The sequence below is a fragment of the Heteronotia binoei genome, chromosome 1 (assembly GCF_032191835.1).
Source record: "Heteronotia binoei isolate CCM8104 ecotype False Entrance Well chromosome 1, APGP_CSIRO_Hbin_v1, whole genome shotgun sequence".
NCBI lineage: Eukaryota > Metazoa > Chordata > Lepidosauria > Squamata > Gekkonidae > Heteronotia > Heteronotia binoei.
Genome location: NC_083223.1, coordinates 245,663,840 through 245,682,654, shown reverse-complemented (window position 1 = coordinate 245,682,654; position 18,815 = coordinate 245,663,840). Strand labels below are relative to the sequence as shown.

The following is an 18,815-nucleotide window of genomic DNA, read 5'->3' as shown; positions in this document are numbered from 1 at the left end:
TATATACGCACATACACTGTGGCTAATAGCCACTGATGGACCTGTGCTCCATATTTTTATCTAAACCCTTCTTGAAGGTGGCTATACTTGTGGCCGCCACCACCTCCTGTGGCAGTGAATTCCACATGTTAATCACCCTTTGGGTGAAGAAGTACTTCCTTTTATCCGTTTTAACCTGTCTGCTCAGCAATTTCATCGAATGCCCACGAGTTCTTGTATTGTGAGAAAGGGAGAAAAGTTCTTCTTTCTCTACTTTCTCCATCCCATGCATTATCTTGTAAACCTCTATCATGTCACCCCGCAGTCGACGTTTCTCCAAGCTAAAGAGTCCCAAGCGTTTCAACCTTTCTTCATAGGGAAAGTGCTCCAGCCCTTTAATCATTCTAGTTGCCCTTCTCTGGACTTTCTCCAATGCTATAATATCCTTTTTGAGGTCCGGCGACCAGAACTGCACACAGTACTCCAAATGAGACCGCACCATCGATTTTGCATTCCATTGGTTCCTAGACTCAAAGGGGATCATTTTGCAGAGGTAGAAAATCACATGGGAGACAGGATCAAGGGAAACTATGTCACCATTGCAATCTGTGCTGGAAGCACAATTCGAAATTTGGCGTTCTGCTCTCAGTCACAACTCAAAAACTTTGACTTGATAAAGTTGAAAATGGTGTCCTTCCTGTTCCAAAATGAATCATCTTCTATTCTCATAGCAAGTCAGTGTATGATCTGAATTTCAAAACTGGGAATTGCTGCTCTACAGTATAAGACAGGAACAAAGCCTCCAGCATTTAGAGTTGGAATCAAGTTGGACTGTATATGATTCAGTGACATTTGGCTAATCACTTATTTCTGGATATCCATTGCATACCTTCTGCATGCCAAGCCAGTTGCTCTACTGCTGAGCCACAGCCCATCCCCAATGGCAGTAAACCAAGCGGTCTGGTTAACAAAGTTTTTACTGTATGTTGTTAGAGGACATTGGAGCTTTAGTATATTTCTTTCTAGGTGAATGTGCACAGATCTGAAGGAAGCAATGTAGATTTCATTATAGCTGAGTAAGGAGAGGGTATGGCTAGTGGTAGATGATCTTCTTCAAAAGCCAAAAATCCCCAGTTCAGTTCCTGCCACCTTCAATTAAAAAGTATTAGCAGTTTTAGGGAAATACCTGATTTTTGGTGGAGGCCCTAGAGAGACACTGCCAGATGAAGCAGAAAGTGCTGTATTAGAAAGTCTGCTTCTCTGATTTGGGAGATGGCCATTTTTGTATGCTCATAAAGGTAATTTCAGAATATTAAAGAAATATTCCATTTTGACAGAATCTAGTACCTTTGCTAACAACATTTTGTGGGCAGCTCAGTTTGGAATGCATCCCAATGACCTGTTGTATCCTTTGCTTCTCAGTCATCATGGTAAAAGGTATCCTAGGAACCATTTTTGAATCCCACCTTTGCACTTCTAGGGCCAGCTCAACTTTCTCAGTCAATCTTTTAAAAAAATTTAATTTGGAATTTAATTCGAACGACACCTGGAGAAATGTTCAGGGCGAGGCACTATACGGTCAGACCCTTTGGGATCTTTAACTGCAATGTAATTATGTTCAAAGCTAAAATAAAGACACACAAAGTTATTAAAGTCCATCTTTCACTGAGCCGGGGCTCGCGCAGCAGGGAAGCTACCGATGATAATACTTTGTTGCATTAATTGCACTTGCTCCAGGCATTGACACAGCAGAAGAAGAATCCCCTTTTCCCAGTGTTAATTTAATTTTGAACAGCAGAGACATGGAGGGTCAAGCCCATCAGGGTCATGACTTCTGACCTGCAGCTCTTCCCTCATCTCCCGTGCATATGAGAATCCATAGCTCAGCTCTAGGACAAAAGCTCTGCATGTATAAACTGCCAGTACTGATATCTGGCATTTCCAGACTGGTTAGAAGCATCCAGATAGGAGGACTGGGAAAGGCCTTAGAACTAGGCAACAGGAGGCTGGGCAGGGGAGTGGTCTCAGGGAAAGAGGAGGAAGAGGAGAGTGGATTTATATCCCACCATTCACTTGGAGTCTTAGTGTAGCTTACAATCTGCTTTTCCTTCCTGTCCCCACAACAGACACCCTATGAGGTAGGTGGGGCTGGGAGAGCTCTGAGAGAACTGCTCTTGAGAGAACGGCTCTGAGAAAACTTGTGATTGACCCAAGGTCACTCAGCAGGTGCATGTGGAGAATGGGGAATCAAACCCAGTTCTCCAGATTAGAGTCTGTGCTCCTAACCACTACACCAAATTGGCACTGGAAATCACTCTCCTTTGTTATGTTCTTGCACAGCTTTGCTTGCTTCTCTCTTAGCTTGTAAACCTTTCAAGCTCCTGCAAACCAATGTGGTTAGAGTGTTGGAGTAGGATCTGGGAGACCCAGGTTGAAATCCCCACTTTGCCATGGAGGCTCGCTGGGAGTTTTGAAGAAGGGCAGGACAAAAATGTACTAAGTGAATAAATACTGTACACAGCAATTTCACTTATGGCAACCCATAACATTTCAAGGCAAGAGATGTTCAGAGGTTGCTTGCCATTGCCTGTCTCGGTGTAGTAACCTTGGTATTCCTTGGTGGTCTCCCATCCAAACACTAATCAGGGCCAATGCTGCTTCGTTGTTGAGGTTTAATGAGATCCAGCTAGCCTAGACTATCTAGGTCAGGTTTTGAAAATACATTAGGTTTTTAAAAATCCAGGGCTTTTTTGTAGAAAAAGGCCAGCAGGAACTCATTTGCATATTAGGCCACATCCCCTGATGACATTGTTTTGCACAGGGAGGTTTTTTTAAATAAAAAGCCCAGCGGGAACTCATTTGCATATTGGACCACAACGCCTGACACTAAGCCAGCCGGAACTGCGTTTCTGCACAAAAAAAGCCCTGTAAAAATCCACTTGGAACTGTGGTGAGGGCAGTTTAGAAGGAGAGTGAAAAGAATTAGGAAGGCAAAGGTGGAAAATGCAAACAAAGGCCAGGGAACAGTAAACCTGCAGAGAAAGACAAGGAAGTATGCAGACACAGGGGTTGTCAACTCCACTTTGAAAAAATCCTGGAGGTTTGAGGGCAGTTTCTTGGGAAATTGGAGAGTCGGGAGGGGAGGAAGCTAAGCAGGGATGTCACAGAGTCTGCCTTCAAAGCTGCCATTTTCTTCAGAGGAATTGATCAATAAGGTCTGGAGAACAAACATACTTCCAGTAGGAGACCAGACTGCATCTGAAACATGCAAAAATCCAGACATTTCATTACAATCTGCTTCTGGCTTTCAAAAGTTTACCAAGTATTGTTCATTTGCTTAGAATAGTTCTTTAATTCTGCTTCTCCAGAATTCTGTTTATGGATGCACAACCTGCCAATGTTTGGTTCTTTTAAGATTCTTAATGCTCAAGGAGCAATACTCTATCCTCCTTTTTCCAAAATCCAGATTTGGCTGTTCTGCTAAATCACAGCCAGTTGCTTTACACCTGTCACAGCATTTCCATATAGTAGCCTAGAGCGCCTGTCCACCTCCTAATTTACAAATATCGACTAAACGTCATTCTAAATCCTCAGTGTAGCAAAATGGTGACCACCAGCTAGCAAGGGTGCAATTTTCTAAAAAGCTGTTCTTTAATCTGCATGCTTCAAAAAGGTGTGGACACTGAATTCCCTTTATTAGATGCACTTCAGAAAATTCGGTAATTGTAGGGAAAGATTTAAGTGAAACAGTAAGATTTTTAAAAAAAAGTTTACGGGTGACAACCAAAAGACAGAAAACCTGAAGCTGACTATAAAGTGCTCTTTTAACCTCCTCATTTCCAAACTAAACATTGCCTACTCAGTCTGAGTCCTCAGCATAATGAAAGAACAACCATTACCCAAATTTTCTTAGTTTCACAGAGATTGTCATCTCTCAGTCTGGCTGATAAAGTATCTATTTCTGCAAATTCTATGAGTTTAGATATTAGTTCCTCTTTTCTTGGTATTTCTTGAAGTTTCCAGTATTTGGTGTATATTATTCCAGCTGCAGTCACTGCATGTATTAAAAACAATTTCGTCTGTCTGGAGTAATCTTCTGGTAGTATATTTAATAAAAGAGCTCTGGTTAGAATCTAACTTGTATTTTCAGAATCTTTTGTAGTAGCTCATGGACCATCTTCCAATAAGTTTTGGTTCTGTCACATAATCACCAGTTATGGTAAAGAGTTCCAGTTGCATTTTTGCATTTACAGCATGTGTTTGACATATTATGATACATTTTTGCCAATTTGTCTGGAATTAAGTGCCATCTATAAAACATCATATATATTTTCTTTTAAGTTCATTGAGCTGGTCATTTTTATATTACATTTCCACACTTTCTCCCAAACGTCTAAATCTATATTATGAGCCAAGTTTTGGGCCCACTTAACCATGCAGTCTTTAACTATCTCATCTTGCATCTTTAAGTTTAAAAAAAGATTATAAAATTTTGTTATTAGCTTTGTTTCTGGTCCAAACACTATCTGGCTAGGTCGCGATATATAAACTTCCAAAACAAGTCAATCAAGTAATTTATGAACATTTTTGCCATATATAATTATATTCTTGTCTTAGTAGGAGCTTCAAGAGACTATTGTATTGTATTATTAAATGAGAAGATCTGTTTGCAGTGAATATTATAAGATTTTAGAATTGAGCATTGTAAAAGTAGAAATATTATAAAACTTTTTTTATTCAAGTACCCTCCCCTCCCCCTTTCCTTCTATTCCCCTCCCCTATACTCTGTACCTGGAAATCCAATAAAACTATTAAATCACAAGAACAACCATTACCTCACTGGGGCAAAATTAGGGGGAAAGTTACTTTATCTCAAAAGCTCCAACACCAGGCATCAATGTAGACATTTTTTTTAACCTGTTGAAGTTTGTAAGTCAAATATCTTGGGCAGCAACAACTATGTCTTTCATCTTCAAAGTACCCACTCACACCAACAAAGCTTGGAGCAGAAGGAAGAAAAACAAGCAATTATTTTATATTCCCAGGACCATTCCCATATTTTCAACCACAGATCTATCTTGTGTACTCAACAGGACCTCAGGACCTGCCTGTGAAGAGAAGGGGTTGTATATCCCAGTGTGCAGGTAACTGGGCTGTGGCACTCCGATGGTGCGGTGGAGCTTGCAAGAAACTTCAGCATCACTTCCAAACCTGCCTTTTAGCTGTGCATCTGCTTGTCCAGGAACAAACCCCTGAATGACTCCGACTGAGCGCCAAGCTGTCCAGCACTTAGCACCAGCAGGATAAATCCTGCCGGAAAAATACAAGATCTCATAAATAGCCATCTAGGGCAATTGTCTCTTGCAACATGGGCTTAAGAAATGAATTGTGGAAGTTAATAAGCAGGGCACAAAGCCCACATTCAGCCCCAGCAGCTGTACAAAGCCTTGGAAAGAGGCAATTTCACGGCTGGCGACCCGGCTAGCAAAGCCCCCAAGCTTTAGTCCTGTATGCTTATCTGTCTAATCCTTTCTGACAAATCCCAGTTTCTGCATAAACCTTGATTCCCCATCTTCTTGCATCCTCTCCACTTTTGGACAGGAAGGAAACCCCGTCTAGGTTGCTGTCTGAGCAGGCATAAGACTGAATTTTGTATGTATGTGGGTTTAATTTTAATATCCTTGTTTCAGTTTCGCTTCTTCCTGCGAACTGTTGATCTCATGAAACTACTTCACTCCAAGTCAGACCCTTAGTCTATCAAGATCACTGCTGTTCACTCTGGCTGGCAGAAGCTCTTCAGGGTCTCTGTGGGGTGGGGTCTTTCACATCCCCTCCTACTGGATCCTTTTAACTGGAAATGCCAGAGACTGAACCGGTGACCTTCTGCAAACAAAGCAGAGGCTCTACCACTGAGCCACAGCCCCTCACATGCCTTGTAGTGAATTAGTTCATCTGGCTATCAAGGTCAGTATTGTCTAAGCTGATTGGCGGTAGTTATCCAGAATATCAGGCAGAGGACTTTCACATCACCTACCACTTGAGACATTTTACTGGAGATGCCAGGGATTGAACCTAGGACCTTCTACAAACAAAGCAGAAGCTCTGCCACAGCTCCTCCCCAGAGGTGCCGGAGCTCACCAGCACAACTTATTTGCATATGCCACACTCACCGTGACGTTACTGGAAGGTGTATTAAATTACATCAGCTCAGCATCTACCTTAAAATGTTTCTTGAATTATAATTGTCAACATAAAACCTTACTTGGAGTCCCATCATACTTGTTAAATTACTTTCGCCTATGTGGCAACAATGCCAGGATGAAGATTTCCATCTTTCCGCTTTATATGTTTTGGTTATTTTCCCATTTTTTGGGGTGTGTGTGTGTGTGTGTGTGTGTGTGGAAATATTAGAAAGTTTGTCAAACCTTAGAGTTCAGCAAAATTCTCATAGGGGGTTTGAACAATGAAACCCAGAAGCAAGTATTTGGTGCAGGGGGGGGGCGGGTAAAGCAAGAAAGAGCACAATAACATTTAGAGCAGGGGTGTTGAACTCATTTGTTATGAGGGCTGGATCTGACATAAATGAGACCTTGTTGGGCTGGGCCATGTCGGGTTGGGCGATATGTGTACCTATTTAGGATTAGGTAGCAGAGATTAAAAAAACTTAAAACATGCTTAAAATGTTAGCACTCACTGGTCTTAAAAATGCTTTCTTTGTATTTCTCAATAACAATTATGACAATTTCTGTATCCAGCCTCTAGTGTATTATAATAAAGCAAAAAAAAAATGAAGCTGACATATAGGCACTGTCCATAACAAATGTCCATAAACAATACCAGTGCACAGTCCAAGTATTATTCCAAAAGTGTCCTGAAATGGATCATTGAAGAGTAACAAAGGAATGGATGCTGCAGCCAAATCAAGAAGCTTGGGACCGGTTTTGGTAGACACCTTCTTCAGCTTTTAGGCTCCACCTGCAGCCATAAATATCGGTTGGCTATGGAAGCTCCAGTCTATATTCATTCAAGTAGACATAATGCAAACATTTTGTAGCTGGAATTGCTTCTCCCTCAATCCTTGTTTAATCCTTTTGCGACTGAGCAAGCCATGCGAAGCAAGCTGTTATGCAGAAAGAAGCAAGATATAGGGAGAAGGAAGCAGATGACAGTCAGTTGCTTGGGGGCCTGATAGGAGCCCTTCAGGGGCCTGATTCGGCCCCTGAACTGTATGTTTGACACCCCTGATTTAGAGGTTCTGGAGCTCTGGTCTTGTGAGCTCCTGCTCAAAATGAGGCCTGCCTGTGAATTCCTGCTCAAAAAAAGCTCTGGTGCTCACCATATTCCACAAGATGGAGTATAGAAGGGGCTTGCTCGTGTACCTTAGATGTTCAGGGTCAGAGATGACAGACTAGCTATAGAATGTGCTTCTAACTGTCTGCTGTACAGCACACAGATGCTTGATAAGGAAACAGGCTATTTGCTTACCAGACGGCGTCCCAGATAAAGGAGTGACATTCGATGCTCACCTGGGCCTGAATTATTGATGGAGTAGCGGATGAAGCTCCATTGTATGGCTTTGTGATGGAGCCCACATGCCCCGTGCTTCAGCCACTGATCAATTTGTGGCTAATTAGCTTGTAATATGATCTGGTTTCTCAGCCTGGTCACTTGGCCTGAGATTCTGATGGCAACCTGTTGACCAGCAAGACAGTGTAGGAGAGCAAAGAGGTTTGTCTGTCTCAAGGGGTTGGAAGCAGGCAGGGGCTTCATTTGGTTGGATCCACTGGGAGACCTCAGAGAAGACGTTGTCAAGGTTTAGAAACTATGCATGGTCAGCCTTTGTAAGTACTTGAATGGAAGACTATCATGGAAGTCTAATGTTAACAACCCAATTTTTGGAAGGTTTTACTGCCCAAGCATCTAGGGATGCCAGCCTCCAGATGGGACCTGAGGTGCCCTGGAATTACAGCTCATCTCCAGACTAAAGAGATCAGTTTCCCTAGAGAAAATTGATGCTCTGGTGCAGGGGTGTCAAACATGCAGCCCAAAGGCTGGATCAGGCCCTCAGAGGGTTCCCATCAGCCCACGAGCAGCTCACTGTCATCTGCTTCTTTCTCTCTCTCTTGCTTCCTTCTGCATCACAGCTTGCTTTACCAGGCTTGCTCAATCGCACAGGAGCTACTGAGCAAAGCCTCTATATCGGGGTGTCAAACATGCAGTTTGGGGGCCGAATCAGGCCCCCAGAGGGCTCCTATCAGTCCCCCAAGCAACTGGCTGTCATCTGCTTCCTTCTCTCTATATCTTGCTTCCTTCTGCACAACAGCTTGCTTTGCAAGGCTTGCTCGATTACACAGGAGCTACAGAGCAAAACCTCTATTTTCTCCATTGGCCGAGGCACCTCCCTTGGGGAGGAAGAGGGGGAGGAACAGTTTGCTTTGTCAGGCTCTCTCAATTGCACAGCAGAGCTACTGAGCTAAGCATCTCTTCCTTCTATTGGCTGAGGCTCCTCCCCTCAGTCCCCTGGGGAGGGAAGGAAAGAGCCAGAGCTTCCTTTGCCCAGTTCCCTGGATCCCATGGGAGAAATACAAAGAAAGCATCTTTAAGACCAATAAGTGCTATGTTTGAAGCATGTTTTAAGTTTTTTAAAAATATGTATTTGTGTTTGTCTGTGTTCTTTATAAAATTTATATCTCTGCTACCTAATCTTAAATAGATACAGACATGGCCTGGCCGACATGGCTTGTCCCAACCTGACATGGTCCAGCCCAACAAGGTTTCATTTATGTCAGATCCGGTCCTCACAACAAATGAGTTTGACACCCCTGCTCTATATTTTTTCCATTGGCTGACCAGCACTTGAAGCAACTTGTACAAAAGCTCACAGTGCCCAGCCATTTCATGTTTTCCCCTGGGTCTTAGGCTCAAAGCATTGCCCATGAGATTTCTGTAATGAATTTCAATAAATCTAAAGTAGGTTTGCAACTTACACACATACACACCTGAACAGCACTTGAACATCATACTCAAGATTGCTACAGCCCAGACATTGTCTACAAATTTTGACGCAATAATTCAGAGCAAGAGGTGTCAGTTATCAGAAACTGTTAAATAAACAAAATATTGCAAGAGTTCTAATCTTTTAAGCATATTTTATTTTAAGCCCAGGCTCCACCCTCAAATCTCCAGGAGTTTCCCTATCTGGAGCTGGCAATCCTACAAGCACCAATGAAATGAATGGGAGCTGCACACAAGTGCATTATTCAATGGATTATATGTTTCCCTTGGAGACTGCATGGACAACAGCAGTAGAACTGTCATCCTCTAAGAAAAGCTTTCTGATGAGACTGATTACCACTTCCCTTCTTCTGACAGCATGTTGCTTCTAGCCCAGCATTTTCATGACCCCAAAGAAAAGATTTGTTCTGGTATGAGTTTATGTAAGGTTCAGCAAACATCTAATCCATACAGCTGTATAACGAGTCTTGTGGAAGATAATGATAGCAATCAATGCCACCTTTTGGCCTGAGAATTTATCTCCTAGAACACTTCCAGACAAACCTGCAATGAAAGGTAGATTTCAAAATGCCCTTTGCAGTAGCTCATCATAAGCTAGAGGATGCTTCCAAAATTCTCCTCTCCCCGTATGAACCCCAGAGGGCACTGAGGTCAGCAAGTAAAAACAAAATGACCATCCCTGGGCCGAGAGAGGCCAGGCTCCAAAGCACCAGGGTGCGAGCCTTTTCAGTTGCGGCACCTGCACTGTGGAACCAGCTCCCGGAGGAGGTGCGGGCCCTGCGGAACCTCGACCAGTTCCGCAGGGCCTGCAAGACTGCCCTTTTTAGACACGCCTATAAAGATACGGACTGCTGAGTTGCAATGAACGAAGAACCGCCATCTTTAACACCATTTAAACTGGCAGAATCAGCGCCAGAACAGCTATTACTGCCAGATATATATATAATGTAATTGTAAATTAAGTATTTTAACTGAATTAACGGGTTTTTATATGTGTAATTTTAATTGCTAATCTAATGTTTTACTATTTATGTTAATATATTACTTACTGTTAGCCGCCCTGAGCCGCTTTGCGGGGAGGGCGGGGTAGAAATAAAATTTATTATTATTATTATTATTGCTTGCTGAATTCTGATGCTCTAAATTAATGAGTCTCATCTCCCAAGTGGAAATGATGCATTAGGAATCCTCTATGACTCAGCTGTTCATTTCCTGAATTTTGTGTATTGCATGTGCAATTTGACACAATTTTCAGTATTTTGCATTCACTCAAGATCTCTCCTGTTCTCTACCTGGCCAGTGCATGCATAAATGCAGGACAGCATGTGCACATAACTAAAATGCCAAACTACAAGAATCTCAGTTAGCGAAGAGACTGAATTTCAAAAACAGCCTGGTCTGATTTGAATATCCCCACTTTGGTTTTATTGCTGCCCTGCAAGAATGGAGCACACAAGCCTCTATTTTCACATAATTTTTCTTTTTTGTATAAATGTTTCCTCATTTGTAGAGCTCTGAAGGTCTCCGACTGAGAGCTATGGGGTCCAAGGTCTTACTCCCTGCAGCACAAGTAAGCCTGAGGCTGGAGAGTCAGACCGATATTGCACTAGCCTTACCTCGCTCTCGCTCTCCTCTTCTCTGCGGGGCTTCTGTTGGATTTCACACTATCTGCCCTGGGGCTGCAACTGCTCCACCTTTTTCACGCAGCAAACAAGATCCTCTAAAAACCAGTTTCTGTTTGCCATGCGAAAAAGGCAAAGCTAGTTGCAGCCCTGGGCCAGATAGTGTGAAATCCGATGAAAGCCCCACAGAGAAGAGGAGCCTGAGAGCGGCATAAGGCTAGTGGGAAATAGGTCTCACAGCCCTGTCCTACAAGTGGCCACCCGTCAGGCAAGCAGAGACAGGTGACTGAGGACCAAACTAGACATGACAGCATCCTTCTGTCTGATATGCAGATGCTGCCACCATTTTAAAACTCCAAACGGGTGATTCAAAAATGTCATATAGTCCTACAACATAGCAGGATGAGGCATTCTTACCCCACACACATGCCATACTCCTTTTCAAGCACAGATTTTTTTTTTAACATAACATTTACACAATGGGGTCAGATTTGAAAAGGAAAGGTGTGTCTATAAGCCTGGGCAGGAATACCCAGGTTTGCAGAAAATACCAAAAATAATAAAGGGATTAAAAGCTCCCAAAAAAGACAGGGCACAAACTTGCACAGCAATGAGTAAAAATACTGAATGAGATTTTAAGGTACCTTATGTGCTCTTACAGCAAGCCTGTCTGATTAGCTGGACAGGGTGGGGGTGGGGGGGACTTGCTGCAGAAATCTGATGTGCTTTCCATCCTAACCCAGCCCCACCAGCTGCATCCCGACCAGCCTCTCTTGGATTTCTCTGTCTGTCTATAACCAGGATTATCTGATTTTCTGTAAACAGAAGCGAGGGAGATTGGCTGGATCAGGAGCTAGAGGGATAGCAGAGATACTATTCTGGACTTAGAAGAATTTCTCCAAATGGTAATTTCTCTCTGGGCAGCATCGCTTGAATGAACAGCCTAACTCTTTATAACCATGATGCCTTGAAACATCCTTTTCCAAAGCAGAGCTGTGATCAGCTTGCTTGTTAACCACACAAACCGTTTAATGATGTTGAGCCGCCTGTTTTTGGATGCTGCTGTGGCTCCTGTCTCAGTGGGTCATCAGAAAGGAAGGTTAATTAAAGCTGTATGTTTAGTTGCCCTCGTGGCTCAGGCAAAAGCAGTGAACATTGACAGCATAAGAAGCTTCCCGTTAAACTAAAAAGAACTACATAGAGTAGGAAAAGTTCTTTTAAAAAATCTAACTGGATACATGAGGAAAAGAAATAATAAGCTCTGAAGAAAGATTTTCCGGAGCAGTTTCTCACATCATGCAGCAGCTGCATCAAAGGAGAGAGAACTGAGCAGGAAGATGCAATTATTCTCTTTTGGACATGAGTAGCCCAAAGTTGTATTTCTTAATGGGGAGGGTTTTTGTGTCCAAAATTCACAATTTCTGAATCCTACTCTGTGCAGGCACAAAGCCCATCAGTGTGATGCACAGAGGCCATGAAGGAGTACGCAAATCTTGGCTCACAAGGTCATTCTGAATACAAAATACTGAAGGAAGTCTATAGATAGCACACTGTCGGATTGATGTATTGTTATTAATGTTTTAATTATGTAAATTGCTATTGTATTTCTGTATTTTAATGCTATTGTATTTTAATTCTGAATTTTATTGTTAGAACTTTTATGCTGTGAGCCGCCCTGAGCCCGCTTCAGTGGGGTAGGACGGGATATAAATCTAAATAAATAAATAAATAAATTCTGCCATCTCACATGTCCTGCCAAAACTATCCTCTCTTCAAGAGGGAATGACCTCCAATCATCAGTTAATAATCTCTGCAGGCAGTCAGCCCCCTGGGTGGCAAGGACAGGCCTGGGAAAGTTGCCTAAGGGTGTGGTCACACATCACATTAAAAGCGGGCCTGCAGTGCTCAAATATGAACTGCTGAATATTTATTTGATGTGAGGCCGATCAGACAAACATCCAAGAAATAAACTCGTCCCGATCTCATCCTGTTGTTATTGAATGCTATCACACTCTTTTCTTGGAGCGTGCGCACAACCCATCAAGCAGATCCAAAGTAATCTTTCTTTCATTCAGTTGCTGAGCAATCAGATGGTGATTCCTGCCAGGGTTTTTTCATTGAACATGCACCCAACCATTGGGAGGTGGAAAATCGAACATTGCTTCAGAGATGGGGGTGGGGGGAGTTCCGGGAATTAACGTTGCCGATTCAGACTAGGGGATTGCCAGGAACTACTTTCCTGGAACTGGGCAGTAACAATGATATCTGGAAATCCTCCACATGGAAAAAACATGGATCCTGTGTTGATCGGAGAAGCGGAAACATCACCTCAGATTCCCGATGATCTTGTCACGTGCATGTCTGCTGGGTCTTTTTTAAAAAAAGGTGGGAGGGGCGGATGGCAGGCGCCAAACATCCCAAGGGGCAGTATTGTGCATGAGCTGTCCAAACAGGAATAACCTGAATGTTTGCCACTTCTGGGGAAAAGGGCTGGACTTTCTCTGGGGTCAAATAATGCCGACATCAAACCAGGGCAAGTTGGGATGCTGACAAGTTGCATTCGAGGGACAGATGTGGTTGTCTGGACATGCTTATAAAATCCAAATGGGAACCGTGGGTAAGACGGAACTAAAGGAGTATGTGACCACACCCTAAGGCTGTTATATCCAACACACTTTGGGAGGTTAATTCTTTGAGCTCTGGCACCAGTTTACTTTGGAGGTTGGAGGGATGGCTGTCTGATCATTAGCCCAATGATGAGTAGATTGATATTGAGCTTGGTTTGTTTTTTTTTACAGAAGAGTTTTGTTTTGTTCACTGCTCCATTCATATAATATAAATATTTTAAATAAAGAAATAGCCAGAGTTCCACATAATGAGATGAGAAGGGAAACTGCCCCTTGACCTAGTTGCTAAATTTTTAGCCAACCCTTTCTCCATAGAGTTCAATACAGCTTCTGTGGCTCTGCTCTCTATTTGATTTTTACAGTACTTCTAAGATGTAGCCTTTCTCAGGGCAGGGGAACATCATACCTGGAACCCATGGGGCCTTGAAACCACCAGCCTTGGCACTATTTCCTTATGCAGGTTATTTTATCCACCAATCCATGCAGCTGCAGGTGTGGTTAACTTCACCCACCTCAGGGTTACTCTGCGATACATAGGAGAAGAGCCCTGAAGTTGCAATCTGCCTCCTTTTTCCCTCTTCTTCTCCTACCCTCCTTCTCCCATTTTCTCTTCCTCCTTTTTATAGCTTCAGCTTCACACCTGGCCCTTGAGCTAAACTCCACCCTCCTCTTTCCTGACCCTGCTCCCTAGTCACCCCTGCTGTCCACAGCCATGACGTACCTTAAGCCACCTGGGCTCAAAGAGCCTTTGTTCAGGCTTGGTCACTGCCTCCATCTCTTCTAAGCTTCCCTGGGTAGACTACCCTGTTCCTGAGATTGTTCTGCCCATGGTCTAGGGTTCTGCCCATGTACCCTCTTGCCCATGGTCTAGGGTTCCCTACTCTGGGTTGGGAAATACCTGAAGACTTTGGGGTAGGGTTGCCAGATCTTACTTGGCTGCCGGCTGAGGAAGCCTCTTGTGTGCTGACGTCACCTAGAAATGATGTCATCATGCCGGGCATGTCGCATATGGGACATTCTAACATTTGGGCAAAAAATTCCATGATGGTATAGAGTTTTTACCCAAATGCTAGGGCATCCCACATGTGATGTGCCTGGCATGATGACATCACTTCCAGGTGACATCATCATGCTGGGCACATTGGGCATCAATAGAGCCTTTTCGGGGTAAGGCTCCCCCTACCAGCCAGCTCCATGCCAGCGGATTGGAGGCTCCCGAACTGGGAACCCTAGCCCCCCAGTGGGAAGCTGGAAACCCTACTTTGGGGGGTGGGGTCTGAGTATTGTGAGTTTGGCAGTGGGAGGGGCTTCAATGGGGTATAATGCCACAGAGTCCACTTCCAAAGTGGTCATTTTCTCCAGGAGGTGAACTGATCCTTGTCACCTGGAGATCAGTAGTAATCCCAGGAGATCTCCAGCCCTCACTTGAAGGTTGGCAACCATATCTGATCCCACTCTGCTTAACCCAGGTGAGCCTTGCTGCTGGGCCCACAGGCTTGTCCTGTCCAGCCAGGTAGCTTGCCATAGGTAGGTTGACCTAAAAGAGGATCACCCAGCAAGCTTTGAGGTTTAGGTTGGTACCCAGATATCCCTAGTACAAGGCCCCCCAATGTGGTGCCTGTGGGTTCTCTGGGACCCACCGACACCTTCCCTGGCACCCAGCAAGTGCTAGAAAGTGGGTAGGGCTGGTGGGGCCTTTGTCCATTTCCTCCCCATCGATAGTATTTCTTTCTGTAGTAATAGCATTGTGGACTCTGAATACTTGTCCTCAAAAGTGCATGTGTCTTGTATGTGCCAGTTTGATTGTTGTGGCTTCTAAATCACTATTTTGTGCTTTATTGAGCATCATTTCCCCCTCAAAAGCAGTAGCAAGCCTACTGAGCCCCATGGCAGGCTACTGTGTGTTGTTTCCAGGGCTATTACAGACTGTGCTATCATTATCCATTCAAAAACCTCAGAACAGACTCAGTGCTTTGTTTCTTACTGAGGAGTTTTTCATTCTTCTCAATTCATGTAAACATAAGAAACTGATTGTATTGGACCAAACTGTGCATCTGAGGATGGTTTCCGTTGACTGGTGGCAGATTTCTAGCAGAGAAAAGACTTTCCCAGAACTGGCTACTTGGAATCCTTTAAATGAGGATGGCAGGGGTTAAGTCTGGGACCTCTTACAGCCAAAGCATGTGCTGTATTTCTGCCCCAACCTGGATGGCCCAAGCTAGCCCAATCTCATCAGATCTTGGAAGCTAAAACTAAAATGGTTAGCACAAAGAAGTCCAGGGTCAGTACACACAGGAAGGCAATGGCAAACCACCTCTAAACATCTCTTGCCTTGAAACTTCCATGGAGTTGCCATAAGTCAGCTGCAATTTGACTGCACTTTACACCAGTCTACTGAGCCACAGACCCTCCATCAAATTACACTTACCCATGCAGCTGCTTTATTCTGATTCATACCCTTTGGCCTATCAAGATCAATCTAATCTACTTGTCCTGGTAGTGACTCTTAAGGGCCTCTAGTAGAGGTCATTCATATTACCTACTACCTGTACCCTTTTGTGAATGCCAAGGACTGAATCTGAAACCTTCTGTATACAAAGCTGATGCTCTGAGCCACCATCTGTCCCCTGTCCCCAAAAACTCATTAACAACACACATGAAGTTGCTTTATACTGATTCAGGCCATTGGGCCATCACAGTCAGTATTGTCTATTCAGACTGACAGTGGCTCTCCAGAGTGTCAGGTAGAGATCTTTCACATCACTGACCACATGATCCTTTTGAACCTGGGACCTTCTGCACACAAAGCAGAGGCTCTTCCGCTGAGCCACAGCCTCTCCAACTCTGATCTGTTGTCTGAAATAGCAGATATGTGACTTTCACTCCAGGAGTAGGAAACCATTAATATGTATGGTGTTCTAGTACCTGACATGGGGGGGGGGGGGGCGGGCGGGTGGCAGCAGCACTGGGATGGAAATCTGGACTGTGCCAATCATGATGATATTTCAAGTCCACTTGAATTAGCAGCCACAGCTTGGGAGCTGGAACAGTGACAGGGAAGCTGTGGTATATCCTAAGGACACTTTTCTTGGATTAAGCCCCAATGAATACTTTGGGGCTGACTTCTAAGTAAATCTGCTTAGAATATGAGCCTGTGGTAAGGAACAATTACGATAGTGATGCACAAATTTTAATGTAAACCATGTTGGACAAGTGACTTGGGTGCAGGCAGGCTGCTGGCTAGCCCAGGACTCTGCTGGAACTCTAGGAAGACCTCGTCGTCCTCTTACTAAGCTGAAAAATCATCTCAACCAGGTCAGCTCTAGGACTCAGCTGGCCCCTGATTGGTTGTCTCTCTCTTCTGTCATCTGGCACCATTGGTGTGTGTGTGTGTGGGGGGGGGGGTTATTTTCTTCACAGCTGTTGATAGAATGGCCCCAAAGTCTCACATTTTCCTGCTCATCCTTTCCCTTTACATCGACGCTTTTATGCTAAGCAGCATTCTCCCCAGCTTAATTGAACTATGCAGCTATTGTTTCTTTCTTTGGTAAATATTGCCTCCTTTTAATATTAAAAACACACATAATGATCCCCATTCTGAAGCTCATTTCCCTGGGTACCTTAGACGTTGCTTTCCTTGCAAAAAGAAAAGCGTGCAGGGTACTACCAAATGCATGTTAATAGTAACGAGACAGTGTGCTTCTCTGGTCCTTTTTAAATGTAGGGCAGCATGGCAGTTCCGCAAGGGGAAACCTCTGGAGAGAAGTAACTGCTGCAGTGAAATTCTTGCCAGGATTCTAGCCTCAGCAGTGGCATCATATTCCTTATTATTTCACTCCTATTTGTGCATGAATAAATCAGCAGTCCACATCATGCACACATATAAATGGCATATATAGTGTGTATATGTTTGGTATCAACAAAACAGCCAAACCACCCAAACAATTGCTTTGAATGCACTTTAGCGATTGTTTGCAAGTGGATCTTCCACAGGAGAACCTGGTTGCAAATGATCGCTAAAATGTGCTGAATGTGATTGTTCGATTCATGTGAAAGCAGCTGCAGGAAGAAAGCATTCCACAATCTGTAGGGACACATGAGCACTTGAAGCTACCTTATACTAAGTCAGTACAGCTAGACTGGAGTACAGGAGCACCAAGATTTTGGGAGAATGAGATTTTGAGAGTCCAAACTTTCTTAGTATCTGACAAAGGGAGATTTAACTCTCAGAAGCCCTTACCCCGAATATGTCATTGGTCTTTTCTCAAAGGTGCTTCTAGCTGTTCCACTGCAGTCTAACATGGCTACTCTCTGAAATTATACTGTCAGATGCTTAAAGCATCCCAGAAGAGCCATTTCTGAAATAGCATGGAGGATGAGGAGTTAATCATGGCTCTGAACCTGGAGTATTGTGTTCAGTTTTGGGCACCACATTTTTAGAAGGATATAGACAAGCTGGAACGGGTCCAGAGGAGGGCGACGAAGATGGTGAGGGTCTGGAGACCAAGTCCTATGAAGAAAGGTTGAAGGAGCTGGGCATGTTTAGCCTGGAGAGGAGGCGGCTGAGAGGTGATATGATCACCATTTTCAAGTACTTGAAGGGCTGTCATAGAGACAATGTTGTGGAATTGTTTTCTGTGACCCCAGAAGGTAGGACCAGAACCAATGGGTTGAAATCAAGAGTTTCCGGCTCAACATTAAGAAGAACTTCCTGACCGTTAGAACGGTTCCTCAGTGGAACAGGCTTTCTCGGGAGGTGGTGGGTTCTCCTTCCTTGGAGGTTTTTAAACAGAGGCTAGATGGCCATCTGACAGCAAGGAAGATCCTGAGAATTTAGGGGGAGGTATTTGTGAGTTTCCTGCATTGTGCAGGGGGTTGGACTAGATGACCCTAGAGATCCCTTCCAACTCTATGATTTTATGATTCTATGAACCCTGTATACTCTCCCTTCCCCAACTGCTTTTTGCTTAATTACATATCTAATCCATTCAGATGGGTAGCCGTGTTGGTCCAATGCAGCAGAACAAAGTTTGAGTCCAGTGGCACCTTTAAGACCAACCAAGTTTTATCTGTGGTAGAAGCTTTCGTATGCAAGCATGCTTCTTAAATACATCTGATCCAGTTAGAAGAGCAAAAGCTGTCTTTGCTCCTGAAGACTGTATGGGTAGCTCTTCTCTGTTGTCAGAGATGATGGGAGGGGGAAGGTTTGGGTGGATTATGAATGGCTTGGAGCTCCAGTGGTGTGTAAAGAACTCCTGAATATTTCATCCTGCTCAGTTGTTTCTTTCCCAGTTATACAGGGACGTGATGGAAGCCTGTGTGTGATGGAGTGAGTCAAGGCAGCTTGCAATAATTCATTTCCTTTCATACATCCTGAGCTCAAGCTGGTTTAGGGGGAAAGGGAAAAGGAGGGGGGAAAGTTGAAGTGTGTTATTTTACTTGTACTCCCCAAAAGGAAGCAGGCCTGCCGTCTGCGGGCTGGAAAATCTCTAGAGATTTGGGGGTAGAACCTGGGGAGGGGAGGCTTTGGGGAGGAGAGGAAACTCAGCAGAGTATAACGCCATAAAGCCCA

General features: G+C 43.9%; 1 protein-coding gene across 1 annotated transcript in view; it reads left to right on the top strand.

Annotated features, from left to right (window-relative positions):
* The window catches only part of OTOF (otoferlin), a 199,353-nt gene that overhangs the window by 56,114 nt on the left and 124,424 nt on the right, over positions 1 to 18,815 (top strand). The window lies entirely within an intron of this gene.